This window comes from Lissotriton helveticus, chromosome 5_1 (genome assembly GCF_964261635.1).
Source record: "Lissotriton helveticus chromosome 5_1, aLisHel1.1, whole genome shotgun sequence".
NCBI lineage: Eukaryota > Metazoa > Chordata > Amphibia > Caudata > Salamandridae > Lissotriton > Lissotriton helveticus.
In genome coordinates, this window is record NC_136065.1 from 2,034,158,279 (window position 1) to 2,034,172,447 (window position 14,169).

Here is a 14,169-nt window from a genome sequence, read left to right on the forward strand (position 1 = left end):
TAGATACACGTCCAGCTTGGGCACCCTCTCGGGCAGCGTTGTTATCTCATGTGTGTGGGCCTGAATACATTGTGTACCATGGCAGTGTTAATCATATAGTAATGGTTTGGGTCAGCTCGTCAATTGCGAATCTGTGTGCCGGGGAGGTGATTTCTTCCATCTGTGTTTGGTAAAATGAGTATCAATAAATTTGGTGGTAACTGTACTCTCGTTAAAGAGACAAATGAGTAATTGCATGTAAGTGGCTGTTTGTATTATTTAGTGCAGAGAACAACAACTATGCTCATATCTAGCTTTTATCCTAGGATATTTTTTGAGAAATGTTGTTAGTGGCTTGCCTATTTTGGCTGTTGTGAATCGGCCAGTGTTGGCTCTTCTTGTGCTTGTCACTACCCTGGAGTACAGCCACTGCAATCATACAGCAGAGGAGGACGAAAATGTGCGGCAGGGTTGAAATTATGCAGCATAATGGGGCACATTATGTGATAGTATTACTTCATTATTATGTAAGACTTCAGGTGTGCAGAGACCGGAGTCACCATATTTTTTTTAACATTTGATCTGATTGACCTACATACAAAATTAATCTGCAGATTATGCAGCAGATGATGGATTGTGTGGCAAATGCGAAAAAGCCATAATAATGCAAAAATCGAGGTGGCCGCAGAGTCGCTAAATTCCAGTGACCTGGAGTATAGCCTCTTTACCATCCTTCTGACTGGATGACTTGCATACTGTCACTGCTTGCTTTTGTCTCTTAGGTTAAGCATTCCATGGGAGTTCATGTGTTTTGGGTTTATGGATTTTATCAATAATCCCTTAATCTAGCTAAAAATACCCTTGTTAGTCCAAACATTGTTCATAGTGTTGCTTTTACCAGTAGTATAATTAGGTTTGCTTTGATGTTCTTTATAACCAACAATGTTTCTTTTCTTTTATTCCACAATATGCTAGTCTCCCAATGTTTCCTGGTACTTAATGTTTTTCCTACCTGTAGAGAAATGAAGAATCGCTGAGAGTAGGCATTTTTATAATTCTACAAATATCTATGGGGCTAATTACGATGGCAGTCGGTGAGTGTCCGATCATCGTTTCGGGATCGGACCGCCTGACAAGTAGGCAGTGGTCCCGACCTCTGCATTATGTAGGTGGTCAGAAACATGCCATTTTGCTTTGCTGCTTATGTTGCGGCCCAGAAAATAGCCGCAGCACAAGCCTTAATGCAAAAAGGCATGTTTTGAAACATCCCTGTACTGTGCGCCATGTGGTGCTCCCTCAGGGCCCCTCAGCGGGGGGGTCCTCAAACTTACTTCTGTCTGACTTTTTATGGCGGTCGGACCGCCATGAAAAGGCAGAGGGAAAGGGACACCGTAATCCGGATGGCAGTCTGCGCAGGCATCGCTGGTATTCAGGGATTACCTGTCCAACTGCCACCCCGATGGGATCGCCAGTCCTGTCGTAGCCGGCGGTCATTCCCCCTGCCCACAGTGCTGTGACCGTCAGTATCATTATCTGGCAGCTGGGCTGCGGCCCTGGATGTCGGGCAGACTTCCACCAATGGCCTGCCTGTGGCGGTCCATATGACATCATGATCTGACCCTACGTTTTTCTTCTTTCTTACCAGTTGGGTCTTTTATCATCTACTTTTTGTTATCTGGTATTTGTATGTTGCATAATATTATAAAGTTAGAATTTTATGTAATTCGTTCAACTCATAATAACTGCAAGTGTTTGCTACTTGTGTGTCCACAGATGCGTTAGTATTATTGCTGATGTACTGAAGTTCTTGCCATATTCGCTGCATCTCTAGGATTTTTTCCAAGTGTGTTTAAAAAGGTGTGTTTTTGCATATGGCTGTGTAGAATTGATATCCGACTATAGCTCTTCAAACATTCACTGCACTTGAATGGTTTTCCCCCTGTGTGAGTTTGCCGATGAGCCCTTAATTCAGACGAGCTAGAAAAACTACTCCCACATTTAGTGCAATGGTAAGGTTTTTCCCCAGTGTGTGTTCGCTGATGTCTTTGGAGAGCTGATATTTGACAAAAGCTTTTCCCACATTCACTGCAATGGTAAGGTTTTTCACCAGTGTGAGTTCGTTGATGGCAAACGAGGTTTGATAATTGACTAAAGCTCTTCACACATTCATTGCACTTGAATGGTTTTTCCCCTGTGTGAGTTCGCTGATGAATCATTAATGCTGAATAGCCACAAAAACTACTTCCCCATTCATTGCAATGGTAAGGTTTTTCCCCAGTGTGTATCCGCTGATGTCTTTTGAGAGATGATGACAGACAAAAACTCTTCACACATTCACTGCAATGGTAAGGTTTTTCCACCAGTGTGTGTTCGCAGATGGCATTGTAGGTCTGATGACTGACTAAAGCACTTTACACACTCATTACTATGGTAGGGTGTACCGCCTGTGTGTGTTTGCTGATGTTTGTGTAGGTAATATGATTGACTAAACCTCCTCCCACATTCACTGCACTTGAATGGCTTTTCCTCTGTGTGTGTTCGCTCATGTTGGAGTAGGTATGATAACCGACTAAAGCTCTTCACACACTCACTGCACTTGAATGGCTTTTCCCCTGTGTGTTTTTGCTGATGAACACGGAGATGTGATAACTGGCTAAAGCTCTTCACACATTGAGTGCAATGGAATGGTTTTTCCCCGGTGTGTGTTCGCTGATGATTTTTGAGGTTTGATGACTGACGATAGCTCTTTGTACATTCACTGCAGTGATATGGCTTTTCCCTAGTGTGTGTCCGCTGATGTTTGTGTAGAGTTGATAACAGACGAAATCTCTTCACACATTCACTGCAATTATAAGGCTTTTCACTAGTGTCTATTCGCTGATGGTATTGTAGTTGTGATAACCGACTAAAGCTCTTTCCACACTCAATACAATTGTATGGTTTTTCCCCATTGTGTGTTCGCCGATGTATTTGGAGGTGTGATAAACAACTAAAGCTCTTCACACAAGCATTGCAATGGTATGTTTTTTCTCCTGTGTGTATTCGATAATGTCTTTGGAGTTGTGATACACGACTAAAGCTCTTCACACATTCATTGCAATGGTAGGGTTTTTCTCCTGTATATGTTCGATGATGTATTTTGAGGTGTGATAAACATCTTAAGCTCTTTGCACATTCATTGCAATGGTATGGTCTTTCACCTATGTGTGTTCGCTGATGTTTTTGGAGATCTGATGACTGACAAAAGCTCTTCACACATTCATTGCAATGGTAAGGTTTTTCCCCCGTGTGTATTCGTTGATGTCTTTTTAGCACTGAAAAGCGACTAAAGCTCTTCTCACATTCACTGCACTTGAATGCTTTTTCCCCTGTCTGTGCTCGCTGATGATTACTAAATGCGGAAGAGTAACCAAAACTGCTCACAGATTCGTTGCAAGGGTGTGATTGTTCCCCTTTGTGGGCTTGTTGATGACATTGTAGGTTAAATGAACAACTAAAGCTTTTAGCACATTCAGTAGTATTGAATTATTTTTCTCCTGTGTGCATTTGGTGAGGGTGCTTTAGGTCTGATGGCAAACTAAAGCTCTCACTGCATGTGTCCGATACTTCTCTCTTGGTTAGGGTGTCTGAGTTGGGAATATGTTTGTCTACAACCAATGATTGTGCCTCCTGAAGGGCAAGCATGGCTGATAAAGCACTTATATTTTTCCCACATAACCTGTATGTGTGCGGTATTTTGCAGTTTTGCTTTCAGATTTAACAATTAAGTACAATGTTCACCAAATACATGTCACACTCATAATGTGTGTAAGGATAGTGTCTTTAGACTGGATAATCATTTTTCACAGTTACAGGTAAAGATTCATCTTCCTTCTGGTTGGTGCACATTGGGATATAAGTTTGCTTTATAGATAGCAGAACTCCTCTTTGCTTTACTCTTCAGTTGTATGGCTCCACTGTGTTGCTCTTTTCTCTGGTTCCTGTGATTTTGCCTGAAAGAGTTTACTATACATCTAGAGCACTGGATAGTGCTTATCCGGTTAGAAAGCAGAGCCCTGCTGTAAACACATTATACCGATCCCATGATCAAAGCCGGCATTGGACACTTGTTACACATGAGGCGGTTTGTTGATTTTGTTGCCTTAATTTTCCAAAGGTTATTTCTTTTTCTTTTGGAGTGGAAGTGCACAGTTCAGACTCTTACATTCTCGGAATTGCTCTTGACTGCTTCTTCCAGGGTCTGTCAATTTATATTCAGGTCTGTCTGTCCCCGACGACGCTAATGTTTTCCCAAATACTAGAGTTCAGATTTTCATTGTTTTTGGAGATTTAAAGTAGTATCTTCAATATCCATAATCACTTCATGCATCCAAGGCAAATTTTCTGTTGGATGTAAAGAGATGTCAAATTATTAAATGCAAATGTAATAGAACGTGAATACTCAATGTTTTACTGGTTGTAAAAGAAATTTTTTCTTTACCATATTGGGTACAAGGGTGTAAGAAATGGGGGTTACCCAAATCTCAAAGGGGGTAGCATGGAACCAAGCGGGCAGGCCAAACTTCGAGGACATGTGAAGCACTCACGCAGTACCCACACACGACGCACCAGGCACACCACAAAAGAAGCAGGACACCAGTTTGAGTTCGAAAAAGCTAAGTAGTTTAGTAGTGTTTCCAACCTTCAAGGCAAAATAAAATGCACAACAGTAGTGTCACAACAGGGCGCCAATTGGCGCCAGAGCCAATTGTATAATGGGGGGATTATTTACATGGGAAGTAAGGGCTGAGTCTATAAGTCCATGCTGAAAGGAAAAAGGATGGGATCAAAATGACATTAGATCTGGGGCCAATCTGGTGGGGCCAACTCAGACTCTCATCCTTAGGGGAGGGCTGTAATTGCAAAATACCACATTAGCATAGATATACTTCATGCACAATAACGCCAACCCAACCCCTGTAAAAAAAAACATCAGGGCATCATAGAAAATCATAAATAGAAGCACCTGTAATAAATCAGCACAGCTGGCCCATTAACCTGGGACATAACCAAGGGCCTGGAATAACACGTCAGGCCAACCTATTGACCAATATTAGGCAGAACATACCTCACCCAGCAGTAATATCAGGTAGGGGCCCTCCTCATAGACCAGGAACACCTGTAAGGAAACAGTTAGGCTCCCTCTACCATCAAACTAGGGGTATCAAACATCAGGGTGTATTGGCATCAACTCTTCCCGGGGCACCTTAGGGGAACAATAACCCATGGGGCCCAGAACTAAGCATAGGGCAACCACTCCTGGGACCTAAACATGCAGTTTGGCAAACACACAGGGTAACTTGCGTTAACAAAGCTCGCAGTCCCTAGGGATTAATCCTACTTATAGATACAACCCCGGCCTCCACTTCTCACTGTGGGGAGGTTGCCCAGTCTAGGGGTCTCCTGTGTACCTTCAGGGCCAACATGGCCAGTCCCGGTGTCCAAAGGAAGAGGGGGGGCGAGCACCGACCCTGTGCCCCGTTGCCTTTCCCACCACCCCTACACAGTCCAGCTGTGGCCCCACTCACCAGCTGCTCCTGGACTCTTTCGCCTAGGGACCTCAGCAGGCGCAGGGCTTCACTGAGGAAGGGCAGGCACCGACAATGTGCCTCGATGCCCCCTCCTCTCTCACGACTATATCCGGGCCCCCCTTTCCTCACGGGGGCCTGGGACTTAAAGGTAGCCTCCGCGAGGCTTCAGGCCCCAAACAGGGGCTCTCTTCAGCTTCGCGGAGGAGGGACAGGCACCGGCAATGTGCCTCGAGGCCCTCCCTCCTTTCAAGCCTCGGGCCACAACACTCGGGGCACTCCTTTCTTGTGTAAGTACCTGGGCCCCTCTTGCTCACGGGGGCCCGGGGGTTCCAACACGCCTCTGGGCGGCCCAATCGGGGCTCCCTCCTCCTCACGGGAGCCCCGCAGTCTCTCTGCTCCTCCGGCCGCCTCAGGTCGGGAGGCGGGGCTGGCACCGACAGTGTGCCCCGGCACCGCTTACCTCACTTGCCCCTCGCGTGGGACCACAGACCGGCGGGGTGGCCTCCCGCTCCGGTCGCTCCTCTCGGGGCTCCCTCCTTGGCACGGGGGCCCCGCAACGGTGCTTCACCTGGGTCCCCCCTTTCCTCACGGGGACCCAGGGCTTCCGGACGCTCCTCTTTCCGGGCTGCCGGCCGGCAGCCAATCCCTGCGCGGCCTTCAGTGGCACGGCCGCGCAGGCCAATCCGTTCGCGGCGGTGGCGGGGGCGGGCCGATGACGCGGTCAGGCCCCCGTCACGTGATGAGGTAGACGGCGGCCTCAGGGCCTAGCACGGCCCTTCCCTCACTTCGGCGGCCCTCTCCTGGCACCGGGGGCCGCCGCGACGATGCCGAGCACGGCGGGGGTCTCCTTGGCGGCACCGGGCCGCGGCGCTGATGACGGCAACAATTAGGGGTAGGCTCCCTTTATTTAATTATTTTCTTCACGGGGCCGGCGCAACTGCGCGGGACAGCAATAAGGGGTAGGCTCCCTTCTGGTCAGTTACTCCTCACGCGGGATGCGCGCCACAACGAGGGTTAGGCTTCCTCAGCGCTATTCAGTAATTTGCTCCTTGCGCCCACACAGCAGTTCTGGGGCAGAACAGCGCTTCCTAATTATAGCGCTTCCTAGGGGGAGCACAGAAGGCCCTCAGAACACAGCGCTTTTCTTCCCACAACGCTGGGTAGGCAGTCCAGGGCTTCTAGGGACACGCAGCTCCTCCCAGTCCAGCGCTTAAGGGCAATGTAGCAGCAGCACTTCCAAAAGGGCCACAGCTTCCTGGGGGCACCAACCTCCCCAAACAGCGTCTGACAGGCGCACCTCACGGAGGGGGGGGCTAACAGCTCCACAGCCAGCCCCAGGGGCACACTCCTCACCTCCTGGGGGGTTCAAGCCCTCAGCATTCCTCCTCTTCTGGGCACCTTTTTCCCTCAGTGCTGGCGTAGTTCAAGGTCCCACAGCATCAGGGACCTAGGGGGGGGCTCCCCTATTGTCAAGGGCCCTGGGGGACAGTGGAGGGGGGATAGAATGGATGCAGGGCCCAGCTCACAGGCCCATGTGGCGGTGACTCCTTGCAGCAGGTCCCCTCACCTCCCTGTCCCAGCTCTGACTGACTCTCTGGTGGCACATCCCCCTTATTTATACCCTCCTCCCTGGCAGTGCCAGAACCTTCTAGAATGTTGGCAAACTAGCCTAAACTGGCTCAAGGGGAGGGGGTGAGCACCCTGGGTGCCAGGCTTTCCCTCCAAATGCTCGGGGTAGCTGGGTAATAATAGCTAGACTGCTGACCTATGGCAGTACAGTGGCAAAACCCATGGCCATGGCATCCATTTTAAACACAGTACATTTTAGTCAGGTGCGTTTTTAAAATGGGGAAATTTACAAGTGCTCACACCATTACATGACATTACATTTTTAACAAGGTGTCTCACACCACTCATGGCCTATACAGGTTTAATCCCATGGGGGAGACATTTCAAATAAGGGGGTCAAAAGCGAAAATTTTTGGGGGAAAAGGCCAAGTCCAACACAGCTCCCCCCCCAGCCAAAAGCCAGGGTAGACAGATCAATACCTTGATGGGCTTCCCTGCTTGGGGCGGAAAAAGGTGGACGCAGGCCGGCTACTACAGGAGCACCTGCAGTCTCTTTTCCACTCTGGAACCCAATGGTTCTCTCTCGCAACCCTCCCTTCACCAACAAAACCACCCCACTGGTGTTCCCTAGTGGGATGTGGCCAGGACTGGCCTCTAGGCCATCCAGAAATCTCTGGCCCTTGTTCCTTCCTAGAGTGGGAGGCTCTAGCCTCAGGCTTGTAATGCTCTTGGACCACTCTTTTCCTTCCAAATTGCCACTGGTCCACCCACCTGGGGTCTACACCCCCAGGCTGACCAGCTCTCAGTGGCGAGGCTTTCCTCCCCCTACTTCTCCTCCTAGGGTTCCTCCATCTCCTTCTCCTGGGGACACCCTCACACAACCACTCTCTCCCCAACCTGGAGTCGAAACCCTCAGGTTGCACCGGTGACAGGGGCGAGTCCTCCCTCTCCCTGCACCCCCTCCCAGAGTTCCACACCCTCCTAACTGGAGTAGTACCCCTGAGAGTCAACTTTGGGGGGACTCTGAACACAGATGTCCCACCCGCCAGGTCCGGAAATCCCTCAACCTGGCCACCCAACCCGGGATCTGCGCCCTTTGGCTGAGCCGGTGACAGAGGAGAGACCTTGCTCCCTCTGCACCCCCTCCCAGAGTTCCGCACCCTCCCACTGGGAGAAGTACCCCTGGGAGTCAACTTGGTAGGGACCTGGGTTACAGGTACCCCACCCTCCAGGACAGGCAACCCCTGAACCTGGAAGCCCAGTCCAGGATCTAAACCCCGTGACTGGTCAGACCCCCGAACCACTGGAGCTCTGGTTACTGATGCTCCGGGTTCTCCTGACACTAGGGGATCCCCTTCACGAGAAGGCACATCGGGACAGCCTAGACTCCCAACCTGGGGTTCCCTAAAAGAACTCTCCAGGCCCTGTGACTGCAGTTGGGGCATCTCGGGACACCTCCCCGTCTCACTCCCTCCTGTAGATGGGATGTGAGGCCCTACAACCCGCCCACTATCCTGGGACCTAACTGGGCTTCTCACCTCTCCCGCCAAGCTGGGTCGGAAGATCCCTGCACCTCTCCTTTCTGGATCACTCCCCAATGTCTTCCCAGACGCTCTGGCCCTTACCCAGAGGTCTGCCTCCCGTGCAAGTTCCCTGGGGTCTGAGAACCTACACTGCAACAGATGGTGACGCAGACTTGGGACACAACTCCTCAGCATGTGCTCCCGAATAACGGCATGGCACAGCCCTTCCCAATCCTCTACTGCTCTCCTCACCACCCAATCCTCCAATGCAGTCCAACACTCCTCCTCAAACTCTCCCCAGGACTGGTGGGACAGCTTTCCCCTGCCCCTAAACACTAACCCGTCCCCCTCTTCCTGGGAATCAGGCACCGTCTCCTGGGCTTCGGGAGTGGGACACCTTGCACTGGACCTACACTCGCTGCCACCACTGGATCCCACCCTCACTGGTGAATCCAGACTACACAACCCACTCTCAGGGGACAACCTACCCACCTGAGCTGATCTCTCTCTGGCGAAAGCCCTCTCCGCCTCCGCCGTCCTCTCCTGGGCTAGGACCATTTCTGTCTCTAGCCTCTGCTCCTGAATCCTCAGCTGCGCTAACTCTGTGGCCTGCTCAAACCTGAGCTTCGCCAGCGCCAGCTGATGCTCCCTTTCTTCCCTCCTATCTACCCACTCTTCTGGGGACAGGGAAAGGGATGGGGCAGTGCCCCCGGGACTGGACCCAGTGCGAGACTCCCTATCTACGGTGTCCTCATCAGCTACTGGCGTCTCTGCCCTGTTAAACTCTTCCTCCTCTTCATCGGGGTAACTACTTCCCAGGGTTCTGGATGGGGAGCCCTCTCTCTGGCCTCTAACCCACTGACCCTTCAAAAACTCGGGAGGGTAGTCAGACAAGTCCCCACCAATCTCTAAGGGCTCTCCCCTCTTGAGGGCCTCATAGAGAAACAACTTTCTCCTAATGTTTCCTACTGGGGGTATCCCTCTCTCCTTGAGGAAATCTATGACTTCCTGCTCGGTGTACTCCATCAGTTCCACTTCGTCCAAAACCAACCCCATCGTGGCGAGGTACACCCGGGACACACCCTCCCAGTGGAACAAGGGGACACAATTCCACAACAACACTTTTCAGGAGGAAGTAATAATATGAAAATCAATATTCAGCCAACAATAATCCCCACAACAAGGCTCTGAATTCTCTCAAAGCTCTACTTGTGGTGTAACCTGCGGCCGCTGTGGTACTGCGCAAACACAAGTCCTATCCCACCGCTCGCCACCAATGTAAGAAATGGGGGTTACCCAAATCTCAAAGGGGGTAGCATGGAACCAAGCGGGCAGGCCAAACTTCGAGGACATGTGAAGCACTCAAGCAGTACCCACACACGACGCACCAGGCACACCACAAAAGAAGCAGGACACCAGTTTGAGTTGGAAAAAGCTAAGTAGTTTAGTAGTGTTTCCAACCTGCAAGGCAAAATAAAATGCACAACAGTAGTGTCACAACAGGGCGCCAATTGGCGCCAGAGCCAATTGTATAATGGGGGGATTATTTACATGGGAAGTAAGGGCTGAGTCTATAAGTCCATGCTGAAAGGAAAAAGGATGGGATCAAAATGACATTAGATCTGGGGCCAATCTGGTGGGGCCAACTCAGACTCTCATCCTTAGGGGAGGGCTGTAATTGCAAAATACCACATTAGCATAGATATACTTCATGCACAATAACGCCAACCCAACCCCTGTAAAAAAAAACATCAGGGCATCATAGAAAATCATAAATAGAAGCACCTGTAATAAATCAGCACAGCTGGCCCATTAACCTGGGACATAACCAAGGGCCTGGAATAACACGTCAGGCCAACCTATTGACCAATATTAGGCAGAACATACCTCACCCAGCAGTAATATCAGGTAGGGGCCCTCCTCATAGACCAGGAACACCTGTAAGGAAACAGTTAGGCTCCCTCTACCATCAAACTAGGGGTATCAAACATCAGGGTGTATTGGCATCAACTCTTCCCGGGGCACCTTAGGGGAACAATAACCCATGGGGCCCAGAACTAAGCATAGGGCAACCACTCCTGGGACCTAAACATGCAGTTTGGCAAACACACAGGGTAACTTGCGTTAACAAAGCTCGCAGTCCCTGTTTTCCCTCAACGCCGGCAAACTTTGGAACTCGCTCCCCTTTAGCCTCAGAGCCCAACCCAACCTTCTTACATTCCGTAGAGCTCTCAAAACGTGGCTGTTCCCATAAAATATCCCTCTTCAGGTTTTGTCTCTCAGCGCTGGGACGCCTATGGGCAGCCATGCGCTCTATAAATCTGTAAAATAAATAAAAAATAAATAATTAATCCTACTTATAGAAACAACCCCGGCCTCCACTTCTCACTGTGGGGAGGTTGCCCAGTCTAGGGGTCTCCTGTGTACCTTCAGGGCCAACATGGCCAGTCCCGGTGTCCAAAGGAAGAGGGGGGGCGAGCACCGACCCTGTGCCCCGTTGCCTTTCCCACCACCCCTACACAGTCCAGCTGTGGCCCCACTCACCAGCTGCTCCTGGACTCTTTCGCCTAGGGACCTCAGCAGGCGCAGGGCTTCACTGAGGAAGGGCAGGCACCGACAATGTGCCTCGATGCCCCCTCCTCTCTCACGACTATAGCCGGGCCCCCCTTTCCTCACGGGGGCCTGGGACTTAAAGGTAGCCTCCGCGAGGCTTCAGGCCCCAAACAGGGGCTCTCTTCAGCTTCGAGGAGGAGGGACAGGCACCGGCAATGTGCCTCGAGGCCCTCCCTCCTTTCAAGCCTCGGGCCACAACACTCGGGGCACTCCTTTCTTGCAGAAGTACCTGGGCCCCTCTTGCTCACGGGGGCCCGGGGGTTCCAACACGCCTCTGGGCAGCCCAATCGGGGCTCCCTCCTCCTCACGGGAGCCCCGCAGTCTCTCTGCTCCTCCGGCCGCCTCAGGTCGGGAGGCGGGGCTGGCACCGACAGTGTGCCCCGGCCCCGCTTACCTCACTGGCCCCTCGCGTGGGACCACAGACCGGCGGGGTGGCCTCCCGCTCCGGTCGCTCCTCTCGGGGCTCCCTCCTTGGCACGGGGGCCCCGCAACGGTGCTTCACCTGGGTCCCCCCTTTCCTCACGGGGACCCAGGGCTTCCGGACGCTCCTCTTTCCGGGCTGCCGGCCAGCAGCCAATCCCTGCGCGGCCTTCAGGGCCACGGCCGCGCAGGCTAATCCGTTTGCGGCGGTGGCGGGGGCGGGCCGATGATGCGGTCAGGCCCCCGTCACGTGATGAGGTAGACGGCGGCCTCAGGGCCTAGCGCGGCCCTTCCCTCACTTCAGCGGCCCTCTCCTGGCACCGGGGGCCGCCGCGACGATGCCGAGCACGGCGGGGGTCTCCTTGGCGGCGCCGGGCCGCGGCGCTGACGACGGCAACAATTAGGGGTAGGCTCCCTTTATTTAATTATTTTCTTCACGGGGCCGGCGCAACTGCGCGGGACAGCAATAAGGGGTAGGCTCCCTTCTGGTCAGTTACTCCTCAAGCGGGACGCGCGCCACAACGAGGGTTAGGCTTCCTCAGCGCTATTCAGTCATTTGCTCCTTGCGCCCACACAGCAGTTCTGGGGCAGAACAGCGCTTCCTAATTATAGCGCTTCCTAGGGGAGCACAGCAGGCCCTCAGAACACAGCGCTTTTCTTCCCACAACGCTGGGTAGGCAGTCCAGGGCTTCTAGGGACACGCAGCTCCTCCCAGTCCAGCGCTTAAGGGCAATGTAGCAGCAGCACTTCCAAAAGGGCCACAGCTTCCTGGGGGTACCAACCTCCCCAAACAGCGTCTGACAGGCGCACCTCACGGAGGGGGGGGCTAACAGCTCCACAGCCAGCCCCAGGGGCACACTCCTCACCTCCTGGGGGGTTCAAGCCCTCAGCATTCCTCCTCCCTCTTCTGGGCACCTCTTTCCCTCAGTGCTGGCGTAGTTCAAGGTCCCACAGCATCAGGGACCTAGGGGGGGCTCCCCTATTGTCAAGGGCCCTGGGGGACAGTGGAGGGGGGATAGAATGGATGCAGGGCCCAGCTCACAGGCCCATGTGGCGGTGACTCCTTGCAGCAGGTCCCCTCACCTCCCTGTCCCAGCTCTGACTGACTCTCTGGTGGCACATCCCCCTTATTTATACCCTCCTCCCTGGCAGTGCCAGAACCTTCTAGAATGTTGGCAAACTAGCCTAAACTGGCTCAAGGGGAGGGGGTGAGCACCCTGGGTGCCAGGCTTTCCCTCCAAATGCTAGGGGTAGCTGGGTAATAATAGCTAGACTGCTGACCTATGGCAGTACAGTGGCAAAACCCATGGCCATGGCATCCATTTTAAACACAGTACATTTTAGTCAGGTGCGTTTTTAAAATGGGGAAATTTACAAGTGCTCACACCATTACATGACATTACATTTTTAACAAGGTGTCTCACACCACTCATGGCCTATACAGGTTTAATCCCATGGGGGAGACATTTCAAATAAGGGGGTCAAAAGCGAAAATTTTTGGGGGAAAAGGCCAAGTCCAACTTTCTGTTGGATGTAAAGAGATGTCAAATTATTAAATGCAAATGTAATAGAACGTGAATACTCAATGTTTTACTGGTTGTAAAAGAAATGTTTTCTTTACCATATTGGGTACAAGGGATAGTGAAATATCCCTGTACACAGATATTTAATTAACAGTTCTGTTGACCAAGTCACATGTTATTTACCTCTGAAAAGGAGGTGATTTACCAGCTTTCACACGGTAACTTAGTAGAGCAAGGGTACTCACAGGGTACCCGCATGCAAGAGGTAAAGATTTAGGATGTACATGGACAAGATTTCATTGAAACCAGAACAGATTGTGGAAAAAGGAATTTGCTGCTGATACTTATGTTTTAGGAAGAATAGAACAAAGATAGCTCTTTAGGAAGTGCATAACAAAACAAAATCTTCAGGAAGTATATTACAAAGGTAACTCAGGATGCATTGTTACCAAAGCAGTGGAGTGGCTTACTGTATGCACACAGCAGAAATCAGGTAATGAATGAACTGACAGTCAGTGTCCATGGTTGGCAGTGTGGGTATCGCAAGCTTGATTACAGAAGCTTTCCTGATAGGTACAAACAAAGGAAGTGCAAAGGCTGGTCCTTATGAGGTGCAAACAGAGGAGATGCAAATGTAGGTGCTTATGAGGTACAGAGGAGGTGCATAGATCGGTGATTATGAGATACAAACAGGGAAGGTGCACAGGTAGGTGTTTATGAAGTATAAACAGATTAGGTGCACGGGTAGATGCTTACGAGATACAGATGGAGGAGTTGCAGAAGTAGGTGCATGTTCCTCTCTGGGTCTGCTTCCATCCGTACCGGGTGGGGTATTGGTGTACACTGTAACCTATTCCTGATGCCTCACATGGGCGCTTGCTGAGTGGGTGTTACCACTTTGATCCTTTTCTTAAAGGGAGCAAAACCTCAGAAAACACAACACCTGGAGGCTACTTGCCTTGATGGGAAGAT

At 51.3% G+C, this 14,169-nt stretch overlaps 1 pseudogene; it reads right to left on the minus strand.

Moving 5' to 3' along the window:
* Window positions 1-1,763: 1,763 nt before the first annotated feature.
* On the minus strand, window positions 1,764-13,720 carry LOC144752858 (uncharacterized; annotated as a pseudogene).
* Between the last annotated feature and the right edge of the window lie 449 nt (window positions 13,721-14,169).